This window comes from Parasteatoda tepidariorum, chromosome 9 (genome assembly GCF_043381705.1).
Source record: "Parasteatoda tepidariorum isolate YZ-2023 chromosome 9, CAS_Ptep_4.0, whole genome shotgun sequence".
Classification (NCBI taxonomy): Eukaryota; Metazoa; Arthropoda; class Arachnida; order Araneae; family Theridiidae; genus Parasteatoda; species Parasteatoda tepidariorum.
The window spans coordinates 77848172-77865565 of record NC_092212.1 but is presented as its reverse complement, the minus strand read 5'-3'; the positions used below and the strand labels follow the sequence as shown (position 1 = coordinate 77865565).

The 17394-nt window shown below is 31.2% G+C and overlaps 1 non-coding gene across 1 annotated transcript; it reads left to right on the top strand.

Annotated features, from left to right (window-relative positions):
* The first annotated feature begins 650 nt into the window (after positions 1 to 650).
* LOC122269389 (U6atac minor spliceosomal RNA) lies at positions 651 to 730 on the top strand. The gene has a single exon (XR_006225157.1). It is a non-coding gene; the product is annotated as a U6atac minor spliceosomal RNA (small nuclear RNA).
* The last annotated feature ends 16664 nt before the right edge of the window (positions 731 to 17394 follow it).

The following is a 17394-nucleotide window of genomic DNA, read 5'->3' as shown; positions in this document are numbered from 1 at the left end:
ATGCCTGTTTAGGCAGAGCGGTGCGATTGTTCTTGTTTTCCAGTGGTGCCATGCTATGGCCAAGAATTCGACTTTTGCCACACCATACGTCACACCCGTTAATAGGGCGGACCGATTCATACATCCATTCATTCAGTCACAGATCGTAATTTTGATCTGAATCAAAGAACGATCGATCTCCAATCCAGTACCCCCAGATGTATTGATTTGTTATAGGAACATGGAGAACTTTGCCACTCGACAGATTTAACGTGCGTCAGTCAAATCTTCTGCCGGCAGGGTCCGAACCCTCGAACTCTCGGACATGGGCCCAGCGCCCTACCGACCAGGCTATCCCGGCCTCGTTTTTTCGATTAATTTCTTTAAATTTCAGTTATACGTCTATTCATTCATACATCAATTGACATAGTTTCCCTGAAAAACTCATAAACTTTGCTTTGTACAAGAAATATAGTCTGTAGGTGTAGAAGGGCCTAAAAAAAAATTTTTTTTTCCAGCAAAATTACTCACCGCGTCCGTTTAGTAAGATGTTATACCGTGGAAGTAAACCTTCATGCCCAATTTTCTTTCAACTACATTTGTAATTTAAAACTTAAATTATAGAAAAAAAATGACATTATCACATTGAAGTCACATTGTCAACGTGAATTGTGTTACATGAAAGGAGAGAAGGTTAGCACTTCCCTTGACAAGGACGGCATGTCAACGACAACGTGAATGAAGATATTTTCACATTGAAATCACATAGCCACACGAAAGAGGACATTGTCACATAAGAATAGAAGAGGAGAGTCACATGGCCAAGTTTATTTACCAATTTTATTAATTTGACATTCAATTGATTAGGAGAAATTTATATTCAATTCTTTACATTTCATTGAATAATAATAGAGTGCTAAACAGAAAATATAGTGGTCTGCTTAAGTTAAAAACAAAATGGATATTTTTTTTTTAGCTACCACTTCAGTGTTAAAGCATCGCAATTGCATGGTCAAAAATCATCATAAGTATTTTTTATACATAATTATATTCTACAAATGTACCAACTGTGTGGTCGTTGAGAAACCTTTTCTTTGTGGTAAGAATGTATCAGTGAACGACAGAAATCAAGAGAATGTCGACTTTCACCGGTGAATGTCAACAATCACTTAGTCGCTTTGGTGAAGGTCCGAAATATTTAATATATTCGATTTGATTTTAATTTATTCGTTGATATTATTACATTTATTGGATATTTTAATATCTGCTGAGGATAGATTAGAAGAAACATTTGGAGTACCAGCTAAATGCATACTGGGCAGTGGCACTTGACCTTTAAAAAACATTGATGTATGGCATAGGAAAAAAGTATACCGGGCAGTGGCACTGAACCTTAGGAAAATTGATGTAGGGCCTGCCGGGCAATGGCACTTAACTAAACTTAGTATATATGTTTACGACATTTACCAAAGCGACTGTGATTGTCAACATTCACAGGTGGTAGTCAACAACCACCAATTTCGGCACGTTAACCACTCGGCCACCTGGCCGGTTATACTTGAAAATGTAGATAAAGTTGCTTTATTTTAACAAAATTCTTAACCTCTTCAGACCAAAGGTACGTGAATCTTACCAAATAAACTGTAACAGCAATTTAGAAAAAATTAAAGAATTGCGACGAACTTTTTCAAAACTGCATAACTTCCAATATAAAATCAGTTTTGAAGTTTGTACACTTCAATAAACAAAATAAAAATATTTTCAGCATACATGAATAGTATGCATTGCAAAGTATGCATATTTTTCAAAATTTAGCTGCGACTACTGTAAAACGATTTGCAGGCCGTGCTTGGTCAAAATATATCAGGATTGAAGAAGTTAATACCTAAAAATTCTCAGTAATAAAAGTTAAGTATTATTATACTACCATTTTGCAAAATCTTTCCAAAAGACCGAACCGTACAAGCTCGGTGATGCCAACTTGCTCCTCTTTACCTGAAAATTATTTCTAATGTTAGTAAATTTTATACTTCAATGCATGATTCTTGATTTAATTAATTTGATTTAAACTTATTTTGCTTTACCACTAGTGGCAAATAATTCAAACATATATGAAATGCTACACTGTTTCAGTTACGTCCCGATGAAGTTTTTAAAATGTTTGCAAAGCTGAATGAAAATTTGTCTGCTTTAGTCTTTAACTCTTTACTACTTTTTACGGAAAGCGGAGCAGTTGGCAACTACTTAACTGCCAACTTTCAAGAAGTTTATAGTGAAAAAAGTTTTTTTGAAGTGAAACTTCTGATGCGACTTCCAACAAGGTTGCGTTAAACGTTTAACGCTACCATGGCAACTAGCGGCCTGTGATCCTTGCAGGAGATTTTAATGTGAATTTCTCGTTACCTGAAGCTGAAACATTATTAACCTTCCTTAAAGACAAATTTGGATTGGAAATGATAAATGATAAGAATGATCCAACAACCAAAAGGGGAACTACCATTGATGCAGTTTTTGCAAGAAATATTGAAAAAATAGAACTCAAACATTTCGTATCTTACTTTAGTTATCATAATCCCATTGTAAATGTTATAGATTTGGATATTTCTCCACTCGAAAATGATAATTAAAAGATGCGATCAATTGTGAATTGTAAGCAATGTTAATAAAGTTTGTCTTAAAGAAACAATATGATTTCACTAAAAATCAATTTCTACCCCTTCCTATTTTCATTTCCACATTACGAAGTTTCACTTCTTCCGCGCACTATTTTTTTTTTTTTTCAATGCACACTCGATTCGTCATTCCTGTATTAGTAGGACAGATTTGTTAGCCACTCTTTCAGGGGTGGACTGTATTAAGTGACCCAGTTTTGTTCCCACAGTAAGGACAGATAGTACAAAAAATTACAGAATATCCATTCCTTGTCCGATTCGAACCCAGAACATTTCTGATGGAGATCAGCTCCCCGACCACTCAACACCTCCTAGAAAAGAGTAGGCCTCTGCACGGGTTACCATAAATATCCTTTAGTAGTCCAAACGTAATGACATATTTCGTATTTTCAACCACTGCGCAGTTAACTTCGTCACATCGGACTACTAATTTGATCCGTGCTGAGGCCTTCCTTATTCTAGGAGGTGTTGGACCACTACACATCCGGTCAGCATATTGAAAAAAGTTCCTGTTGTTATAAAAGTGCGTGCTAGTGGGTAAACAATGAATTCATTTTTAATATTCTGTCAATAAATAAGGATCTCTAATCAAAATCTGAAGATTTTCCTTGGTTGGTACACGTGCATGCAGGTCCTTTCCCTCTTGCAAATTTACTGCCATAGATCACAACATGGTGCATACGTCAAATTATGGCCACAATTACTACATTATTTAACATTATTGTAGCAGTTTTTGGTAATCTCTTGATCAGGAATCACTCAAAGTAACAGAATTTTCCGGATTAGTGAATATATGCTTCAGAGCGTGAAAAAATTCTGTTGGAGCATGCGTATTGTAACTATGCTTACAGTTACCGATTCCTTATCGAAAATAAGTCATGTCTGTAATGACTCTTGACTGTTAGGTAATTTGTACAAAGATAAGGGGAAAAGTGCTACAATTAGGAATTTCCGCCGATATCTTTTTGTTCTGTGTGTTTACGTGATCGGTTTACTTCGTTTTCATTCACCTTATACGCCGCTATTTTAGATACTATCTTAGGAGGGTCTTCATGGCGAATTCCCTTCCACTTATGTTACTAATTTAAAGTTTAGAAAAATGTGAATGTAGGTAGATTTAGGGTTAACCAGGAACTTTCAACTGCTGATTTTTTTTCAAAATATCAAAATGCAAAAAATTTTATGGCAGGATTGCGCAATAGGGAAGTAATCCTGCAATATTTTGTTTGCATTTTGATGTTGTCAAAACATTTTTTCGGTATTTGAACTCTTTGGTTTACTTTCTGAATTCATTTTTCTCTAACTTTGAAATACCGAGAAAGAAGTTAAACAGTATATACCATGAAGTGTTTCTTGCTCTTAAATACGAATCGCAACGCTACAAATCATCCATTTTGAATGATGTGTAGCGCTGGTTAAAATATCAAGAAAGAAGTTAAACAGAATATATCATGAAATGTTTCTTGTTCTTAAATACGAATCGCAGCGCTACAAATCATCCATTTTGAATGATGTGTAGCGCTGGTTAAAATATCAAGAAAGAAGTTAAACAGAATGTATCATGAAATGTCTCTTGTTCTTAAATACGAATTGCAGACCTACAAATCATCCATTTAGAATGATGTGTAGCGCTGGTTAAAATATCAAAAAAGAAGTTAAACAGAATGTATCATGGAATGTTTCTTGTTTTTAAATACGAATTGCAGAGCTACAAATCATCCATTTAGAATTTGAATGATGTTTAGCGCTAGTTAAAATATCAAGAAAGAAGTTAAGCAGAATATATCATGAAATGTCTCTTGTTCTTAAATACGAATCGCAGTGCTGCAAATCATCCATTTCGGTTTTTTTTTTCTTCTTTTTTTTCTTTTTCGAGAAGATGAATTTTTGTAACGTAATTAGAATTTATTTTTAAGGAACAAGGAATTTGTCTTCATAATATATTAATTATATCAGTCATTATTTCGTTCCAAAATAACCTAAGTTNTTTGTGATTTTTCCTTAATTTACGATAACCAGTGTATATTAATTATATCAGTCATTATTTCGTTCCAAAATAACCTAAGTTCTATTTCAAAAAAATTCTTCATAGTTTAGATAAAAAAAATATCTTCTTAGTTTTTCGCGCAACTGTCCTATCACTTTTTCATAATAACATTTTTTACACCAATGCGGAAAGTGACATATTCGCCACCTGCAAATACTAGATTAAAAATTTTTTATAACACTCTGTTTTAAATTGTGCCCCCCCCCCAAAAAAAAAACCTGTGCTCAAAAAGCATGATGGATACTAATTAATTTCGGTTTTATCTATACCGATGTTACCATAGATGCTTGTTAATTGTTTTTTGTCCGACAATAAATTTTTTTCTTGTGTTTACGAAATATTTCAGCAAGGCAAAAGTATTTTGCATTTGCAAATAAACTATTTTGTTAAGGAAAACAAAACACGTACATCTTGCGCATTCAAAATCTCGCATGTCCCATATTTTCAAATATGATTATTTTATCGATATTAAATTTTACACTCGCGAAAATGAATAACATATATATCTATACTGACAAGAATAGATATACATGTTACAGAAGAACAAGAAGGTCGAAGAAATTGTTCAAAGTTGTTGAATTTAACCTTATATCAAAAATTTTTTATTTAACAAATGTCTATAAGACATATTGGCGACATTTTGAATAGTTGGCGAATTCTTCGGTTACAATTATCTACTTTTTTTTTCCCCTCGTAAAAACCAAATCCCTTTTACGCCTCTTTTGGACCTATCTTTTTCTAAATTGCTGAGTCAAAGGTCAAAAAAGAAGTTGGAAGAAGACAGGTGAAAGAAAAATGAAGTATCCGCTTATTTAAAAATTGCCGAGTAGAAATGAATTGCAGACATTCTTCAAATTGATTTTAAACAGTTGAGAGTTTTGACAGAGATAAGATTTCGACCATAAAATTTCATGATCGGGAAAAGATCAAATAAACCACGCGAAATGAGCAAAATCAAAAACGAACATGAAACAACGCGTAAATTTGCCACCATCATATCATTTTTTTATAGAAGTGTCACACCATTTTTACCCGTTATATTCATTATTTTTCAATAAGGAATGCACATAGCAAAAATTTTTTTAATAAGAATAAACATCGCAACAATTTTTTAATAAGGAAAATGCATTAAAATATTTTTAGGTATTGTGTAAAATTCTGTCGACCAGGAAAGTTGGCTCAAATTCCGCCAAATTGTCCCCATTGCATACGTTAATGGAACTTAAAACAAAATTATAATTTTAAAAAATAATGAAGTTAATGTTTTTTTTTTTTTTTTAATTAAGAGTGGCACAGTTTGTTTGTAAAAACTTTATTCGCAACGAAGGCTTCCAAATTTGGTTTCGGTTAAAATGGATGACGGAATTTTTAACAGGAACCCATTTTTTTTTAAAAAAAAGACATCATAAATTTTTTTAAGAAATGGTTATGCACAACTAAGCATCTTTTTAATAAATATTAGACATGCACTCTTTATTGTTGTTTTCTGAACAAAATATCCATCTCACATAAATTTTGAATTAATAATGTCCAACATAAATACAAGAAAAAAAAAAAAAGAGGAGTGATTATAATGCATTTGAGTTGGACATTTCGCATTAATAAAGTTTATGGTGAGCATTTCTTATTCATAGACATAATCTTTTTTTAATTAGGAAAGTTCAACAAAAATGCAATACAGAGTGATTACTACCGTATTTATGTTCGTCATTCCTTATTAAAAAGAGTTGTGGTGTGCATATCTTATTCAGAAACAAAACACAAATTTTAATAAGGAATAATCTGCTCAAATATTATACAGAGTGAGTGGTAAATACCGTATTTAAGTAGGATATTCCTTATTAAAAAAAATTTAAGGTGACTTTTTTTTTGGAAACATAATTATTTTAATGAGGAAAGATAAGCAATTTATACAATAGCGGACTGCGCCCCCTGCTCGCTGACGCTCGCCAACCCCCGAAAATTGTTACGGAATCTTATATGGTTTGCTTCGCAAACCTAGCTCGCTTCGCTCGCTACTAACTTAGGTACATTGCAAATGCACAAAATTCTAAGAATTCAAAACAATCATTCAAATCCATATAACAACTTTTTTTTTAAAAAGAAATTACATCTTTTTAGTAAATACTAAGTCATTAAAATAAATTTGAATTCAAATAAAACAGCACGACTGAGACTCATTTTTCAATGAATAACTAATAACAATAATAAAGCAAATAAATTCGTGATATAAATCAAAAATCGTCCAATAAATTCGTAATATATAAATTCGTGAAAAAAAAAACGTTTTCGACAAAATACTAAAATGGAGATCTATCGCCAAAGACTACTCACTTCTGCCTAGCTTAATAGTATGAGATTGCCGCAGCTGCTAGGGTGAAATTCGGAAGAGATCACATTTGGTAAGAATGGTGGAAGAACTCTCTGGTTATTTCAGTTTCCGTTTTTAAAAGCGCTATATGTTGAGCCACCTCAGCTAGATTTGGCGTGTGACGTTTTTAGCGGCATTCATTGGTCGATTTTCTAGCCTTGCCATTCGGGGAGTTGTAATGAGACTTTTTTTTTCGCCGTGTAAGAGAAATATATATATAGATAGTGGGATCATAATGTATTTGTTTTAAAAACTTTTAAAATAAAATTACGATAAGCATTTCTTAAAAACATCAAATTTTTTAAATAAGGAATGCCAATTACAAATTCATCACAGAGTGATCATATACTATTTGTGTTGGACACTTGCTTAAAAACATCGAATTTTTTAAATAAGGAATGCCAATTACAAATTCATCACAGAGTGATCATATACTATTTGTGTTGGACACTTTAAAACATCAATTTTTTTAAATAAGGAATGCCAATTACAAATTCATTACAGAGCGATCATATATTATTTGTGTTGGACATTCCTTGCTAAAAATTTTTTATAAGGCTCATTTTTTGTTTAATATATCACTTTTTCTATGACAGGAATTTCTTAGAATAATAGATTAGGAAAGATTTAAAGATTTCTCTTCGGAAAATTTTCAATCAACAATGGACACCGTTTTCCGTTGCTGTCGGCGCATTTTTATTGGCCGGAAAATCACGTGGTAGGATCCAGTTTTCCCCCATTCATTTCCATATTTAGGTTGTCATCAGCAGATCACACTTGGTGAGAATGCTCTCTCTGGTTATTTCAGTTTCCGTTTTTAAAAGCGCTNTTTTTTAACTTGCACTAGAGGCAAAGATATAATTTTAAACAAAGTTATAATTATAATTTTAAGCTATAATTTAATAATTTTAATTTAATTGTATTAATACATACTATCTTACAGTAAATAAATTTATGGGCTTTAGAACGGATAAATAACTTAAATTTTTAAAGAATCAGTAAACCTATTTTTAAGAAATCTCCAATTTGGCATGATTTTTTTCACTTAGTTGAAAATTAACAAAATCATTGCAAAATTCTCAATTTTTGCTAATTTTAATGAGCCCAGTTAATGGAACATGGGAATCACCTCTTACGTGTTAAAAAACACTTTTTATCATCACCAAAGTATGCATAAATCAGTAATCACAAATTAAAATTGAATCAAGGAAAAAAAAAAGCAAAAAAAAAAAACCGCAATCCAAATCAAACCAATCACTAGCGAGGAAGGTGTATTTGAAAACATAGATACACAATTGTCAGGTTAGATCTTGGGGTATTTCTAATAAACGACTTTCAACTCCTCTCTGTTTTTTTTAGGTGATCGAAAAGGTTTTCGATTTTTTTCAGTCCTGATTTCCTTACTAGTGATTTTTTTAGATTCTGATTGCCTTTTTACTTTTTCTTCGCGTAAATTTCGATTTTTCTGTACGCAATTTTTCATATTATTTTTGACACGGATTCTAAAAATAAGTATTGAGCGATTATTACAGAGCATCCCGCATATTTTTCAGGTACTATGGATAGAAACACGCTTTCTAATAACGAAAACTCTTTCTAAAAACAATGAAGATCATCTTTAATAAGATTTTAAAGCATAATAAAAGAAAAATTTTTAGTGGAATTGCTAGAAGTTTTCTCCATATATAACCCTAAAGTAATAATATGACATTAATTCGAAAATCATTATTATTATTCAAATAGCTTATTACTTATTATTATTGAAATCATTATTATTCATAAATTATGAAACACTCCGCATGAAACAAAATTTTTTGCATTGGGAATAGTAGCAAAAAATCTGGAAAATTTTAAAAACTGCAGTTAATTTCAAAACACTAACTGCTAAAAATTTTTTTGGTTATTTATAAATGCATTGGGAATTATCTGAAAAACGTTAATAATCTTTGTTTTTACTTAAAAATACAAACAAAATATGTCCCGCAGTGAACTGATCGTTAAAACACGGTTGCCAGTAGATCACAGAAGTCAAGTATCACTGGCTGCGGTCAGTGTGCGGGTGGGTGACCACTTGGATCAGTCTGCGTAGGGACCGAGGGTGTGCGGTATTGGTCCTCGTTAACCGGTTAACGCCCAACGTCATATATTTAGGACAGTTCCTTTTTTCAAAGACATTCATTGTGGTGGGAAACTTTTTTCAGCATTTTTATTTATCTGGGTGAATTAAAAGATTCTCAGATACCAGAATGATTTAGTTATTTCTGATTAGATCTAGAATTATAAGGAGAAAATACTTTTTGATCTATCAAAGACTATTTGAATGCCCTAACAGTAGAAAAACCAATTAATTTCAATAATATATTATTACCACTTTTTCTATAAAACCACTTTTTGCATCATTTCAATATATAAATTCGGGACAAAACGGGTTAAACTGTTCTACCGTAAAGTGCTCGACTTCACGTGCAGGTAGTCGGGCTACGAAGCAGGGGTGCCATCCCCTCTGCGGAGGATCAAAATTGTGATGGCATGTCTTCGGATCGACCTCAGGGATGTATCCCAGACCGTTGCCAATAGCCCATTGTGCAGCTCTAGTGCGACGTAAACGAACAAATCAAATCAAACAAACAAAATATACAAATTTAACTTGGAACTAAAAATTCAAATATGTACTGAGAAGTAATTGAAACGGTCGTTTTGAGAGTTTTTCTTACTGCCAATTCATTTTCCTTTCCTATGCGCATCAAATAACTTAAAATGATTGAGTCTTTTAAAAATGATTGAGTCAATTCGTTCTGACCTTATTCATTCTGAGCTGATTATTATTAAAATAACCATTATTCAAAAATCATAATTAATGAAACACTCCGTACGAAGCAAAATTTTAGCTAGTAGTAAAAAATTCTGAAAATTTTAAAAATTGCAGTTAATGTCAGAACACTAATTACTAAAAAAATTTTTCATTTAAATAAACTCTCAGATCTTCGGAATTATTTTTTAAAGCTAAAGTGGTAGTAAAACGAAATTTTTTTTGAAAGGTTCATAAGCAATTTTTGAACGCATTTTACTGTCGGAAATAAGGATTTGAAAAATGTTAATAATTTTTGTTTTTTTCTGAAAAACACAAACAAAACATACAAATATCATTTGTTACTAAAAATTCAAATGCGTACTGAGAAGTAATTGAAACGGTCATTTTGAAAGTTCTTCTTACTGCCAATTCATTTACTTTTCCTTTGCACTATCAGATAACTTCTTTTAAAAATGATTGAGTCAATTCGTTCTGACCTTAGTCGTTCTGAGCTAATTATTATTGAAATAGCCATTACTCAAAAATCATAATTAATGAAACACTTCGTACGAAGCAAAATTTTAGCTAGTAGTAAAAAAATCTGAAAATTTTAAAAATTGCAGTTAATTTCTGAACACTAACTACTAAAAAAATTGTTCATTTAAATAAACTCTCAGATCTTCGGAATTATTTTTTAAAGCTAAAGTGGTAGTAAAACGAAATTTTTTTTGAAAGGTTCATAAGCAATTTTTGAACGCATTTTACTGTCGGAAATAAGGATTTGAAAAATGTTAATAATTTTTGTTTTTTTCTGAAAAACACAAACAAAACATACAAATATCATTTGTTACTAAAAATTCAAATGCGTACTGAGAAGTAATTGAAACGGTCATTTTGAAAGTTCTTCTTACTGCCAATTCATTTACTTTTCCTTTGCGCATCAGATAACTTCTTTTAAAAATGATTGAGTCAATTCGTTCTGACCCAGAACCAATTATAATTCTTTTTTTTTCTTCTTTCCCCTAGACGTTTTTATTAAAATCTAATTCCTAAAACGTTTCAGTACCTCGTGTATTTATATAATGGAAAAAACAAATTAGAATCATTAATTAACTTATAAAAACTGGATGGTTTCGGTTTATCTATATCAGTTAACAATGTTGCAAAATCCGAAAAAAGATTTAATGTGGAAGAGATTATTTCAATGCAGGTTATTAATGGGGGAAATTTTTCAAACCATTGTTGGCTTGTTTTTTTGCACGCCAAATATAAAGAGTTCATTTGTTTTCTGCCATGATAAATAACGAAATGTTATTTAGAGGGTTGGGCATTTTTTTAAAGGGTTAATGGGGGGCTTAGCTCGTCCTTCATTAGAGGATAAAAAAGGGCAAATTGTAAAGCTAAAAGGCGTTGCCAGTTTTCTGTGAGGATATTCTTTTTGCCAAACCTCGAATTCCAAATCATATCTTACACCATTTTATTGATGTCGACATTTAAATTCTATTGCCAAAATGTCTGAAGGATTAATTCGTATTTGTAGACATAGTAAACTTTAAATTTTGTTTTCAACTCTTTGGAACTTTGGAGTGCACTTTTAATGTTACGGTTTTATTATTATTTTGAAATTGTGTGCTGTATAAGGAAATAAATGCTTCACTAAGTCGAATACTTTTTATTCTCAAACATCATCGTTTTTTTTTTTCGCTTTTTAAATTTGTACGCCTATTAGGAAATATATACTTCATTATACTTGAATACTTTTTATTGTCGTATATCATCTTTTTTATTATTATTGTTATTATTTTAAAATTGTGAGTCGGGTAAGGGAATATATGCTTCATTATACTTGAATACTTTTTTTTTCTCAAACATCATTTTTTTTTGTGAGCCGTATAAGAAAATATATGCTTAATTATACTTAAATACTTTTTATTCTCCAACATCAACTTTATTATTATTATTAATTATTATTATTATTATTAATTATTATTATTATTATTAATATTATTTTAAAATTGTGAGCCGTATATATATGCTTCATTATACTTGAATATTTTGTATTCTCGAATATCATCTTTATTATTATTTATTAATGATAATAATGATATTACTTTAAAATTGAACGCCGTGTAAGGAAATATATGCTTCATTATACTTGAATACTTTTTTTCGCAAACTTTTTTATTATGAGAAAATATATGCTTCATTACACTTGAATAATTCTTATTCTCGAGCCTCATCGTTTTTTTCTTTTTCTTAATATTTTTAATTAGTACGCCTATTAGGAAATATATACTTCACTATACTTGAATACTTTTTATTCTCGCACATCATCTTTATTCTTATTATTATTTTAAAGCTGCGTGGAGGAAATATATGCTTCATTATACTTGAATATTTTGTATTCACGAATATAATTTTTATTATGATTATTAATAATAATACTAATATTACTTTAAAATTGAACGCCGTGTAAGGAAATATATGCTTCATTATAATTGAATACTTTTTGCTCTCAACAAATTTCTTTTGTGAGAAAATATATGCTTCATTATATTTGAATACTTCTTATTTTCGAACATCACCTTTTTTTATTATTATTATTGTTATTATCAATAATATTATTTTTAAACTGTGCGTCATGTAAGGGAATATATGCTCGATTTTACTTGAATACTTGTTGTTCTCAAACATCTTTTTTTCATTTTGTGAGCCGTATAAGAAAGTATATGTTTGAATACTTTTTATTCTCGAACATCATAGTTTTTTTTAAATATTATTATTATTTTAAATTTCACCGTATGAGGAAATATCTATATAATACTTGAATACCTTTTATTCTCGAACATCATCGGATTTTATTAAAACTATAAAGATTTTAAATCGATATTTATAATTTATAATCGGTTGGTTGTTTATAATCTGTTTTGATTCAAGATTTATATATACAAACATTATTTACTAACTCTACAGGGCCAGGGCGTAACCCCGAAAAGGAAGAGGCTTAACTCCTAGGGAAGTTAGGGCTAGGGTAGTTGAATCCGGGTTCAAAAATACGCCCACTATTTGTTTACATTTCTGGGCTAGAACAGCCTTGGATATCCTTTAGATCAGGATTTATTAATTCGCAGGGAGGCTTCTCCGGACACGCCAAAATCATAAAAAAAAAAAAAAAAAAAAAAAAAAAAAAAAAAAAAAAAAAAAANAAAAAAAAAACAGTAAATAACTGCGCAGCAAATTTTGCAAATATGTGACTATTTTTGCTTGCTTTTTAAAAGGTATAGAGTGAAATAATTACTATAAAGTGGTGAATTATAAAAGCTTAGGAATTATTTAGAAATAGAGGTGGATAAAAATCTACTAAATTGAATTTATTAAACCAAGAATCACAACTACCACTTTAAAATATATATTTGCTGTCCGGAGCAAGTTGGCATCTCTGAATTCGATCATTTGTTGCTATAGGTTACAGCAGTGTTTCCCAAACTTAAGACTTTTGTGTACCCTTTCTAAATTTTTCATAACGCTGTGCACCACTAATAAAAAAATTAATGTATTTTTTACTATAAAAAATTGCACAAAAGTTAAAAATCACAACTGGCTGTTGGCACCACTAATTATTAACTGTTAACTCTACAAAAAATAGCCAATAGAAAAATACGTCATCATAAATTTTCATGGCTAGCTTTGTTTTAAAATTTTTTGAAACTTTCGTCTGTTACAAGATATTTCACATAAGAACGCGTACCCCCGCCAAACTGTTCCCGTAACCTTCGGGGTACACTTTGGGAAACACTGGGTTATAGCAAAACTGTAGAAATCAGTTATTTTACTCTAGCTAATGTGCGGATTAGCTAGGATAATTCGTTAAAGTTTTAGGGTGATTCGTTAAAGTGTTAGGGTGATTCTCTAAAATGTTAGGGTGATCCGTTTAAATTTTAGGATGATTTGTCAAAGTGTTAGGGTGATTCGCTAAAATGTTACATACATTACCAAATTACAGCTTCAAATTTCAATATTTTCAAATTTATATCTATACAGTCAGACCTCTTTTTAACAAAGTCACTAAATCCCGATAATATGTTCGTTATATGAAAAATTCGATAAATAGAAAATCACCTTTTAAAATACTTAAACAATACAAAACAGGTTTTAAATTCATAAACACCAGATATAATTAAAATAGAAATTGATACGAATTTATCTTGTGAACTAGTATCTACTATTTATTTTATAAATCTTAACCATAAAAGAAATCTGCATTTGAAACAAGAATAGAGCAACAGTGTTACATTATCATGCTACACACATTTTCAACTAAAAAAAGCTAAATTTATGTATAAAATTATTGCTGCATTTATTACAAAAGTAATTTTAAACGCACATTACCGCACGCGTTCATAAGTTGAATTGCTATTGATAAAATCCGTTAATTTTGTCAGAGTTTTTCGTTTGAAATGCAAACAAAAAGGGAAAAGGATTTTACTACTGTCTCTAAACGTTAGGTGGCTTTGAATTATCAATATCCCCCATAAAATACGTTAACAAGTTTGAAATANTAAGACTTTTGTGTACCCTTTCTAAATTTTTCGTAACGCTGTGCACCACTAATAAAAAAATTAATGTATTTTTTACTATAAAAAATTGCACAAAAGTTAAAAATCGCAACTGGCTGTTGACACCACTAATTATTAACTGTTAACTCTACAAAAAATAGCCAATAGAAAAATACGTCATCATAAATTTTCATGGCTAGCTTTGTTTTAAAATTTTTTGAAACTTTCGTCTGCTGCAAGATATTTCACATAAGAAAGCGTACCCCCGTTAAACTGTTCCCGTACCCTTGGGGGTACGCGTACCACACTTTGGGAAGCACTGGGTTACAGCAAAACTGTAGAAATCAGTTATTCTACTCTAGCTAATGTGCGAATTAGCTAGGATGATTCGTTAAAGCTTTAGGGTGATCAGCTTAAGTTTTAGGATGATCAGTTAAGTTTTAGGGTGATCAGTTAAGTTTTAGGGTGATCAGTTAAGTTTTAGGGTGATTCGTTAAAGTGTAGGGTGATCCGCTTAAGTTTTAGGGTGATCCGTTTAAATTTTAGGATGATTTGTCAAAGTGTTAGGGTGATTCGTTTAAGTGTCAGTGTGATATCCGTTTAAGTTTTAGGATGATATCCGTTAAACTGTTAGGGTGATTCGTTTAAGTGTCAGTGTGATATCCGTTTAAGTTTTAGGATGATATCCGTTTAAACTGTTAGGGTGATTCGTTTAAGTGTCAGTGTGATATCCGTTTAAGTTTTAGGATGATATCCGTTAAACTGTTAGGGTGATTCGTTTAAGTGTCAGTGTGATATCCGTTTAAGTTTTAGGATGATATCCGTTAAAGTGTTAGGATAATTCGTTCATTCTTCATATAACCTATAAGACGCAATCTGAACATTTCATTACTAGGCACTCGTTAAAATGAAAATAACATCGTTGATGGAACAACAATGATGTGCCTGTACGCTTAAATTATCATAAAGTCATTTTTATTGATTTTTACTATCTAATAAATTGAGTTAGTGCAATCAAACAATCAACACATTAGTAATAAAGTTAAATTACTAATCACTCGAAAAATTTATTACATGGAATCGAATGGTTTAAAATATTATTGCAATTAAAGAAATTATCTTATTTAGGAAATTATTTTCCTTTGTATTGACTTGATCTAAAGAATAAAGTCAATATAATCAAACAATCAGTAAAAAAGTTGAAAAAAATGAGAGAAACAGATTTTTAAACTTTAACCATACGTAGAACGTTAATGGGCACATTATCTAGGTAAATTGCGGAAAAACCTTGATTCCGCACTTAAACGGATCACTCTAGTTAATCAGCAGATATGCGGATTAGTAGTAACGTATACATTTAATCCTTTAAAGCAGAAGTTTTATTAAACATATTTCTCATTATTGTGCATTAATTTAGATCAAAATAAGTGTGATATATTGTATTTAACATTTTAATAATTTATGATAATGAAATACAGCACGAAAAACAACGGTGTCTTTTTCAGCGTTAAAGGTGAAATCGTTCAAACACGGCTCACTTTCAAACAATTTTTCAAATTAGCGCTTGTTTGGATAGTTATTTAGATATAAGAAAAACAGTTATTCGTAATTGAAATGTCTTTAATTTGCAAATTCAGTTATTGGTAAATTTTTGAATATCAACTACTCTTTTTGGATTTTAAATTTTAGTACGAATATAATCGATATATATATATATATATATATATATACTCGTATTTTATTAGGAAAATTAGTTTCTTTATTGCGAAAGAGCTTCGAAAGACACTGTTAATGAGTATATTTTTCTGAGGATTGAGCGTTCGACTTTCGATGAGATGAACCGAGTTCGAATCCCGGCTATGGCTGGTCGATACGAATTCCGCATCCGGCTTGCACTGACCACAGTGCAGACGTGAAATATCCTCAGTGGTTGGCGGATCATGGGTTACAGTCCCCTAGCTGTCAGGCTAACCGTAGGAAGTTCTCATGGTCTTCCTCTCCATGTCACGCAAATGCGAGTTAGTTCCAACAAAAAGTCCCTCCACGAAGACAAATTTCTCCCAATTCTCGATCCAGGAGTTCCCTTGTCTTCTGGATTGGGTTCAAAATTACGAAACTACGTAGTTGAACATTAGCAGTCGCAAACCCAAAAATTGGGTCGGCTGTTCAATGACGGTTATGAAATAAAATATAAAATGAGCATGCTCTCACTTTACTAAAAAGAAAAATGATTTTTGACAGTTAGTAAAATTATTTTGTCAATCGCGAAAGACAATGTTAGTGGGTGCTCTCTCATTTTACCAGAAAAATAATTTTTGACAATTCTCGAAATTAAATTGTTAATTGCGAAAGAGCTTCGAAAGACTTTGTTAATGAATATATACTCACTCTCATTTAACTAGAAAAATGACTTTTGTCAATGATTTTCGATTTGTGGGGTACTTAAACCCCCCTGTTTAGCCGGGCATGTTAGCATCCTCAAGTGAGAATCAATAAATGCTATACGAAGGCTTATTACATGAGAAGTGTTGTGACGTGATAAGTCTGAAAAATCTCAGTGACCTCTAAAAACGGTATAATTATTGACCACAGATGACTTTGGGGAACTTCCGTGACTAAAGCGGCAGAAATCGTGATTGTTTCGCGAGACATATTATTCAAGATTATGACAAGGTATGAAAACGGTACATGAACTGACATCTTTAACTCCTCAACTCCAGTTGTCAGTTTTTTACGCTGTCAGAAGTTAGTAGTACTTCAGATGAAATACAGAATACTTTAATGAAAATGAGTCATGCGTCAATATAAGGCAAACTTTTTACTTTTGATGTTGTTTATATATATATATATATAAAACTAACTAACTCGGTGGCGCGACAGCCCATTAAGAGGGCCAAGGCCGACTGTGCCCATCTCAGTTTTCTTGACCTTGGGCTCTGGGGTGCAGGAGCAATGATTTTTATTTTATTGCATTATAT